This window comes from Rousettus aegyptiacus, unplaced genomic scaffold (assembly GCF_014176215.1).
Source record: "Rousettus aegyptiacus isolate mRouAeg1 unplaced genomic scaffold, mRouAeg1.p scaffold_m13_p_3, whole genome shotgun sequence".
NCBI lineage: Eukaryota > Metazoa > Chordata > Mammalia > Chiroptera > Pteropodidae > Rousettus > Rousettus aegyptiacus.
In genome coordinates, this window is record NW_023416306.1 from 164,027,235 (window position 1) to 164,037,108 (window position 9,874).

General features: G+C 41.2%; 2 pseudogenes; one reads left to right on the forward strand and one right to left on the reverse strand.

Annotated features, from left to right (window-relative positions):
* Window positions 1–3,632: 3,632 nt before the first annotated feature.
* Window positions 3,633–3,751, forward strand: LOC118600752 (annotated as a pseudogene).
* Window positions 3,752–8,086: 4,335 nt separating this feature from the next.
* On the reverse strand, window positions 8,087–8,204 carry LOC118600802 (annotated as a pseudogene).
* Window positions 8,205–9,874: the final 1,670 nt, after the last annotated feature.

The following is a 9,874-nucleotide window of genomic DNA, read 5'->3' on the forward strand; positions in this document are numbered from 1 at the left end:
ACATTATAAAAACAAACAAACAAACAAACAAAACCTTCTGCTCTCAAATATAACTAACAATTCGGTAGAGCCTTTATCAGAAATAAAGATTAGAAAAGGAAATTTTAAATATATCCATATATATTTTTTAAAAGAGCCGTGTGGGGACTGAGAGAAGGAAGAACAATAAAGATGAATAAAATTATGACTCTGACCGGATACGCTGAATTTCAGGTGTCAGCTCATACTTATTTCATACAAGGACATCCATTTTCTTGTGCCAGGAAACCTCCAGCTGCAGTGAACCCTACTCACATCTACACAGTAAGAATCTTCATTTCCCATTCTGTTCGTCCTCTCATCTTGTGGCACTGAAAACAGTCCAAGAGTGACCAACTGTTCCATTGCCTGGGACAGAGGGGCTGTCTAGGAAATGGGCCTTTGAGTCCTATAACCAGGAATATCTAAGGCAAACTGTGGTGAGCTAGTGATCCTAAAAGACCCCAAATGTGGCAATATTTTCTAATAAAACCATATTACTATTATGCTTAAATTAAAAAAAAAACTATGCCATTTAAGATTTATTTTGGATCTGAGTTTTTCCATCTCTTCTGCCCATAAAGTAAAAAATCTTGAAGGAAAATCTTCCTCTCAGAAGGTCAGACAGTTATGGGTACTCAGTAAACGCTTTAGTAACCAAGTATCAAAGTATCATTACGTCAGTAGCTCTACAATTTACACAAGTGCTGGCACATTCGCAGCTCACGTAATCTTCACAAGAACTCTGCGAGCTAGATTTGATTCTCTTCACATTACAGAAAAAACGCAGGCTCTAGAAAATTTAGTCCTTTGCTCTAGCTACCTCACAGAGCAACCAAAGTGGCCGGCGCCTAGAACTGCAGCTAGCTGCCAAAGAACACTCAATTACTGTGTTTTCCACAGAAGCACAAGTGGTGGTTGCTATATGGAGATCATGCAAAAACTGCATTTTTTTTTCTTTTACAAAGTCTATGAACTCATTGCTCCGACATTATATTGAGACACAGTAAAATGGAGTGTTAGTTTTAGGCAGAAGGCACCCTAAGATAAAGTGCTAGTTTGCCTATGGAAAAAGGCAGGAAAGTCAATAATATTCAACACTGGTAAGATCAGGTAAGAGTAGCAATAACTTACAAATCAAAAAGGAAGGCAAAAGGTACAAAGACTATAATACTCTTATACCCAGCATCTAATCAGAAAATCTACACAAGGGAGCGCCTGTATTAGTCAATACCGAAATCGACACGCCCACGTGTGCCTGATTTGACCGATACAAGAATCTTGGACAGCGATGAGCAAAGTGAAAGCCAGGATGCATAAACAACGGTAGTCTATCACTCCCAAGGCTTCATAAACCAGAGGCTTGGCCTCGCTGAGTTTATCGGCCCTGCAATTCACCAATTACATCTCCCTGTAGCCATGGCAACACTTGCACTAAGGTAGCGCCGGAATTCACCTTTGGATAGCCACAGTCCAGCGAATTTGCACCTACACAGCTCAGATAAAAACAACAAAGACATCGCCTCCCGCCGAACCAAGGCAACCATGGCTTTTCCCGTTTCCTCACCTCTAAATCATCCAGAGAATGTATTTTTTAATTTTTTGCACCCGTCTCCCCTATAGGGAGATTGAATCCTAAACAGCGATCACTTTTGATACAGTTAAAGACAAGGCTTTTTCTTTTTTTCTGGGGGTAGACGTCAGAAACGAATGAAAACCAGATGCACACACAAACACCACAGTTGCCTAAAAAGGCAAGTGAACTGATATGATCAAAAAAATTTTCAGCCAACATCTCGTAGCATGCCTGTCAGGCAAGCTCAGTTTTGCCCCTGCAGGACACTGTTTCTGGAGGCGAGAAAGTTTCCAAGACGGCTGTTTGCTTTTCAGTTCTAACAAACGAAAAACGCATTCCGTGCGGGTGGGACCGCGCACAGCGAGCGCAAAAACCATGACGTATTCGGAGGAGCTGTCCAGAATTGCTTTCCAGCTCGAGCAAGATGCCCAGGAAGCAAATCTCACTTTTTGCTTCTAAAAATTTAGAGGAATGAAATCGCCCTCCGTGCGCACGCCGAGAGAACGCAAACCAAGCGGTTTTATCGAAGCGGCAGCTGGAAGTCTCGTCAGACCCTCTCCTTCCGGGGTGGCCACTCTGCCCTGCTCTAGCCCTCGAATTCAACCCCCGCCACATCCCTAGGACCTGAGCGAAAACAAAACAAACCACCGCAAAGGGAAAAGGGAAAAGAAACCCCAAACAAAACTTGTGTCGCACAGCCTTTTTCTACGGGTCAAGAGCGCCGAGAAAAGCCCCTTCTGCATCCGGGGCCGCCCGTGCTGCCACTAGTAAAGATGGCGGCCACAGGCGGGGCCGCTCCCTCCGAAGTCCCCGGGCTGCTTCGCCAGCCACGACCACTCACGCGGAGCCCGCCACGCCAGCCCCGGCTTGACGCATTGCAGGTGCGGAGCGACCAATCAGGAGGCTCGACTCTTTCCGGCCAACCACTGCAGGGGCGCACTGGCCTATCAGAGCGCCCTTGTCAAACTCAACGGGGAAAGTAACCGCGGCAGCGCCAACTAAGCAGCCGCTTACAGAGCGCGTTTCGGGGCGTGTGCCGCGAGAGCCGCCGTGTGCTCCTCCGCCGGGAGATATAGTGCCCTCGGCCGCGCCGCGCCCTGCCGGCTCGCGCGCGCTTGGGGCGCTTGGGCGCGAGGCTCGCTCTTACCTTCCCACTCCCAGACACTGGAGACAAATGGCTACCTGAAAAACTATCCTAAGTCCCTTTGCCGTGGCACGTGGCCGCCCCAGGTGCTGTCTCAAAACACCCTCGCCCTCCCCCCCTGGCTCAATGAGGACTCGCTGGTTGCTGTTCCTACGGCATGTTTTGTGAAAATAGTTGCCGCAGGGGAAATAAAACCTCCGCGCTTATCTCGAAACCCCGACTGGGACTGCCACCGAGCTGACCCTTCCTGTTTATGAGGGCAGGCCCCGCCGCCTGAGAAGCACCCGCATGGGCGTTTTTGTTTCAGAGGAGCCCATTTCCAGTCCCCCCCTGTGATTGCCTTATCTCCTCGCCGGGCTGCGGTTTTCAGCCCAGTGTGAGCAGAGGGGGAACAAAGGGGCTGGCCTGGGGACCACGGGACAAGACGAAGAGTGTATCTCAACAGAGAGTGGCCTGAGAGCTGCTGGTTAGCCGCTGGTTAGCTCCTGGGTAGACGGAGCGGAAGCTTCTTTTGTCTTCCCCCATGGACAGCCTCTTGCCACTTCTTTGAGGAAAGGCCCGTCTAGTTAGAGTTTCAGTGAAATAACTTCTTAAATGGGCCACATTTGGTACCATCGTCTGTCCAGTGCTAGAAGGTATCGCTAAGCCCTCTTTGGACAGTGAAAAACCTGAGACCCAGGGAAGTCAACGTGCCTACTGCCACAAAACCATTCAGCAGCAGAGCACAGAGTAGAATCTAAGTTGCCTGTCTCCCAGGCTTGTGTGTTTCTAATTAGTAATACCCCATTCTAGAGCTGATGGTAACTGTGAGATGGTCAGGCATTTGGGGAACTTTATTGAATAACAGAAGGTGTAGGAACTAAGGGAATAGTGTTCTCTAAACATACTTTTTCAGTCTATGGCCACATCACCCTGAATGTGTCGGATCTCTTCTGATCTTGGAAGCTAAACAGGGTGGAGCCTGGTTAGTACTTGGATGAAAGACCACCTAGGAATACCGGGTGCTGTAAGCATTAAAAAAAATAAACATAATTTTCCATCAGTATCCTAAGGAGAAAGTAGCAGAGAAGAAATATTACTTGGTTATTCTCAGTACTATAAGAGTCTAAGAAATTTAATTAAGAGAGTTAAATCTTGTGGATTTCCTAGAACCACCATTTCAGTTAGCATAATCTGTGACTTTGGCACAACAGGGCTTGGACGATCTAATGAGTTTTGTGATTGAACTGTATTCACAACCCATTTCTAAGATTATGCTATTAATGGCCTTCCCAAGGTTTTGCAACCAGTAGTGGTGACTGCACTGTACTCATGTAAAGATTGTTCTTTGATCTAAGGCTATAGTTGCCAGTTGCCGTTTATTGCTGCTGCTTAAACTTTTACTCAAAGCCTTCATTCAAAAGCTGTGGTTTTCTTTCTGCAGGCGGCTAGTAGTCCTACCCAAAGATGTTTGCCAAAGTGAGCCAATATCTGAACTTCAAAGTGAGTATCTCACCATAAAAATAGCTGCCTAAAGAAACAATACATCATATTTCTCTTGCCATGTATATGTATAGGGGATATGTATCATGACCTTGTATCAAGCCAGACAGTGATGTGAGAAAGGTCTGACTATGCCACTAACAAATCGGGAATTCTTGGCTAAGTCTCTGTTCTCAGAACCTCAATTTTTTTTTTCTGTCGAATGAAAGGATTGTATTAGATAATTTTCAGACTTCCTTCCAGCTCTAATATTTGATGCTGCTGTGAAGAATTTGTACTATAAATTATGCCATTATATTCAGGCTCACCTGCTTCTGCTTTTCAAGTCACTTTTATATTTATTTTCATGTTCAATACTCACAAAACTTCTAGAGAGAGAGTCTTCATTTACAAAGAAGGTTTACTATAAAATTTGTCTCGAGTTTATCTCAAATGTGAATCAGCATGCCACAAAATATTCCTCTGGGTTTATTACTTCAGTCTTTTTACATACCAAACCTGCTGCTTTGGGGCGTCAGCAAATTAATTCACTAAATTGTGAGCTCCTTAAGGGCAGGGCTGTCCATTTCATCCTTATATTCTCAGTGCTTAGTGGATTTCATTTTACATTCCAGGAAATCAGTAAACATTTATTGAAGGAATGAATGAACATTAATTAGGACAGTGGTAAAAGAATTGAATATGAAAGGGTCTTCTGAGTTCCAAGAAAAGCAATCAATACTTATTGAGAGTCTACAATGTAGAAGGTACAGGTTTGTTTTTTTTCCAGCACCACAATTTTTTTTCTCTATTTGAGCTGTCTCTACTTTTACTTTTAAATTAAATAAATATCATCATTATGAGACATTAAAAATGTCTTCATAAATAACAGGGCTTATCTCCAAGCTTTCTTTGTATATATTCTGTTACATTCTTTGAGGAATACAAAGATTTAGAAGAAAATGATTAAAAAAAAAAAAACCTGACTCATTCAACCAAAATTGCTCACTTTCTCCTTCTATTGTTACTTTTCTATAAAGAGATAATGTCCTGTGCTCAGCTTTTGATATTTTTTAGTGATTTTTCAAAATAAATTTCAGGATTGATCAGTCAGATTGAGTAGGCATGGCCTAGTCTATTCTAAGTATTTTAATCGAGTATCATTTAACAAAGTAGGAATTCTATAATGATCTTAATTTTTACCATTTATAAAAAGATGTAACTCATGAGTCAAGTCCCCTATGACCATAGCTCTATTTATATCCACATCTCCAAGGGGCTCCGAGTTACTAGGGAATTCTGTACAAGTTCCTCACAAAATTCACAAGCAAAATGTTTAGAATCATAAAATTTTAAATCTGAGAGGAACCAGAGAAAGTCCATCTGGTCCATCTTTTCCATTTTTCAGATAAGTTCTGAGAAGTGACTAGTTAGAGACAGAGCGGCGTTAGAATTATGCTAGATCGTTCTTTCCTTTGACCTTTGAAAACATTTTAATCAAAGATTAATCGTAATAAGGGAAGCAGAGGAAAGTTCTCATCCACAAGGCCTCCAAGTGACTGGAAAATCTTAAGATGACTTTGCTTTGGACTTTGTTATTCCATTTAGGGTTTGGCTGTGTTGAATTGTTCTCTGTGCTAGGCCTTATCTATACGGCTTGTTTTAAATCTTTGACCTTCATTTAAATTGCTGACACTTTCCTGTTGTTAACTTATCACATTTCTTTACTTATGTCTTCTTTAGTCTAGCAGTGTTTCCTTTTCTTATTCCCAAAAGCTGTTTTGAGATGGGTAACAAACTAATGAAAAGGAATGTAGCTATACAACTATAATTCTTTTATTGCATTCCGAAGTATGTTTTAGGATATTGCAAAGGGCTAATGAAGAATAATCAAGGTTATATCTTCATTTCTCATTATGCAACATTCAGTCTGGTTTCTAAAAAATTTGGTTCTCTTCTTCAGCTGATTGACACAGTTATGGATTGGACTTGTTTAGAGATGGTGTTCTTTCACAAAAAGAAAACCAACATTATTCCATGGCTCCAGCAGCAGTTAACTCCCTTACCTAGCTGGCTGTCTAGCAAATGTTCACATGCAAAATACATTTAGAAAATAAGGCTGGCTTGGTGGGAGCCTGCGGTATCACCATACAAAATATAGGCTGAAGTATATGTTCCAACCTCAAAGTATCCAAAAATATGAAGTTCCCACAAGTACTAAGTGCTGATTATCTCGCATCCGTTCTCCATCTTTCTTTAGGATTTGCAAATCAGAAATGTCTTCATTAGAATCACTAAGTCAATAGGCCATTTAAAATATGCCTTATGTATTTAGCTGCTATTCAGTTTTGAGGTCATTTCCTAGGTTTCAAACTTTGTGTGAAACAGGTGTAACTATGACACTTAGTGTTGCAGAGAAGAGCTAGAGCAGTGAAACATGAAACTATAAATCAGTTCTCTGAGTCACAAATCTCAGGCTGCTCTAGAAGAGGGTGATGACTCAGCAGCATTCCGTTGGAGTGGTGAAGGGAATGAGACTGCGGAAGGCTATTTGCCAGGGCACCAGCCTGTTTGGGGCGCTGAATGATGGAAGACCATCTCAGATCTTCCCACTGCCCAGACATTAGGTTACTGCCTCAGATTCTTCAACTGGTTCTAAATTGACATTTGATCTGACCTTTGCCAATTTAGCTGACTTTTATTTTAAATATTATAAACAGCCACGCCTTATATCTGTCTAGGGCTTTATTGTTTATAATCTAATTTGACATTTTTTCCCTCTCATGTAACCCTCACAAAAGCCCCTGAGGTGTGTTATTATTATACCCATTTTACAAATGAGATGGCTGAGTCTGTGTCCCTAAGTGGCCAAGGTAGCAGCCATTTAAACTAGCAAATAATATTCCATGATATAGTAGAAGAGGTTTCTTGGGAAATAACTGTTTTCAAAGCAATAAAGATAACAAAACTTTGGGTAACCTTTCATAACCTTTCTGTCTATCCCTTGGTTTATGAAGGAGGATGTGAGAAGAAAGGGGGTACCCCAATACTCAATTGTACTACTTGAAAACTCTCCCGAAGACAAGTATTTTCAGCGACCAATTGTTTCAATGATCCTGTTATGATGCCTAGAATTGGTTTATAATCCAATAACTCAGAGTCTCTACTTAGAATGAATAAAACTCAATAAATCATCTTCACTGGACTTAGAAAGAGTCCCAGTATTTTCTCCATTACAGGAAGCAGGGAATGGATCCAGTTATATGAAGGTAGAGAGAGAATTGCGGAAGGAGGAAGTCTCACCCAGGTGTATTCCTGCTCAGAGTCCTATAGGGTACAAGTCCTATAGGGTACAAGGATCGAAGCAGGACAGTGTGTTCCTGAGGAGGTGTGACCTGCCACCAAATCTAGGGAGACCAGCTTTAGGAGGTAGTTCAGCATTAAGGCAAAGGACTTTCTTTTTCTTTTCTCTCTACTTTGGAAAATTCATGTCTAATATCTTATCCAGTCCCAGGAATGAATTGAGTGCAACATTAATCAGTTAAATAATCTTTTGGCATTTATTGACTCAAGTACTATGCTGAGTTCAAAGACTATAAGATGGCAGCTTCTGCTACTATCTGGTTGAGGAGGTAAGATACATGAAAAGATAATATCAGATAAAAATGGATAAGAGGTATAGGCATTTAGCAGGGAAGAAGTTCATAAGGTGCTATACCAATCAGGAATGTTCAGAAAATGTGGGATTTAAACCAGGCATGAAGGACTCATAGGATTTTTTTTTTTTTTTTTTTTTTTTTTTTTTTTTAGGCAAGGCAGCCCATGGTTGACCTCACAGATTGCAAGGACCTTGTCAGCTTACAATCCTTTATTTTTTTTATTTTTTACACCTACAGCACCTGGTCTTCCTAGGTGGTCTCCTATCCGAGTACTAACCAGGCCCAACTTGCTTAGCTTTTGAGATCAGACAGGATCAGGCTTGTTCAGGGTAGCATGGCCATAGACAGGCCTCATAGGATAGAGAGAGATGGTGAAGATATAAACAGGCATCTGGACACTGGGAATGACGTGGAAAAGGCAATTTGCCTGAAACAGAGAGTTCATATTTGTGGAATAACTAAAATAATGCTGAAAAAGTAGGTCAACAAACTGTCGAAGGGCTTTGAATGCTAGGCACAGGGACTTAGCATTTTATTTCTTGTAGGCATTGGGGAGCCAGTGAAGGTTTTTGAGCATAGAAATGACATGATAAAACAAATCTGGTGGCTGTGTATTTGGATAGATCACAAGGGAACATGCTAATTGGGATGAATAAAGAATCATGGATGTGATATTAAAATTTTAGGGACTGTTAAGATTCTTGTTCCAGGCAAAAATGAATATTTCTTTCCTTTTAAATCTCTAGAACAGAGCTGTCCAATAGAACTTTTGTGATGATGGAAATGTTATATGCTGTCCAATATGGTAACCACAAGCCATATGGGCCTATTGAGTACTTGAAATGTGGCTAGTAAAACTGAGGAATTAAATTTTTTATTTTAATTAACTTTGATTTAAACAACCACACATGGATGGTGGCTACTCTGTTTGATGGCATGGTTCCAGAAGGTAGGACAAAGGCTTTTCATTATGATTCAAAACCATAACACAGTTAACAAAGTAGACCTTCTCTCTGTAGGAATTGGTGAGGCCCAGTTTTTGGTATAATCCACAGTCAACATCAGTTTATCTGATTTATCATAATGGTTCAGTTTTCTGCATATCAAGACCTGAGGGAAAGTATCAATTTGTGCCAATCACTGGCTCTGCTCTTCAGGCAAACTGAGTCACCCCAAAACCTGCCATTTCAGTTTACCACTGTGGCCACATATCTCCCAACTGAGTAGTTGTTAAATCATTTGTAAGCTGCTAAATGCCTATTGTTGCATGGAAGTCTTAGATCCACTCTATGATTTGTCTCTCACTCTAGCATATATGGTAGAAAAGAGAAGTTGCTGGTTACTGTTTGGTGTTGATTAAAGTTACTTTTGCATTTGAGTTTTGAATTAATGGGAAAAATGGCGATTCAAAAATTTCCAAACTAATGTAACTTAGAGAAAACATTGCTTAGTAGGTCAGCTACATTTTTTAAAAGGTCAACTAGAATTTCATGTAAAAACTGAAGCACAAAAACTATGATTTTATCCCATTGGGCATTTAGAATCTGAATACACATATTCACTCCGTCCCTAAGTCTATATAACCATTGGCTGCCTGTGACTTAAGAGCCCAGTTGATTAAAGCACAGAGCTAACAAGGCCCAAGTCATGGGTCTGGTCTCATTAATGGCCAATTATTTTGCTCTGTTCTCTATCCCTGACCCAAGCTTGCTGTGTTGCATATTCATGACCTTGGTCACAAGGGTGGACCAGGCCAGAGAAGGAATAGTGCAAATCCATCACCACAGCTACTAGCAAAACAAGCAGAAGCTCTGTGAATGGAGGGCAAGAGATGTCCTCTACTATATAAAAGAACGCACTAAAAAACAAATGAAAAAATGGGGCATACATGCAAGGTGAATGGTGCTGTTTGCAAAGATTGTAGCTTAGACCATTAACTAAATATACTGATAAACATTGTAAGCTGGAACACACAGTAGGACATGTATGTAGTCTGGTTATGATTCACTTAAAATT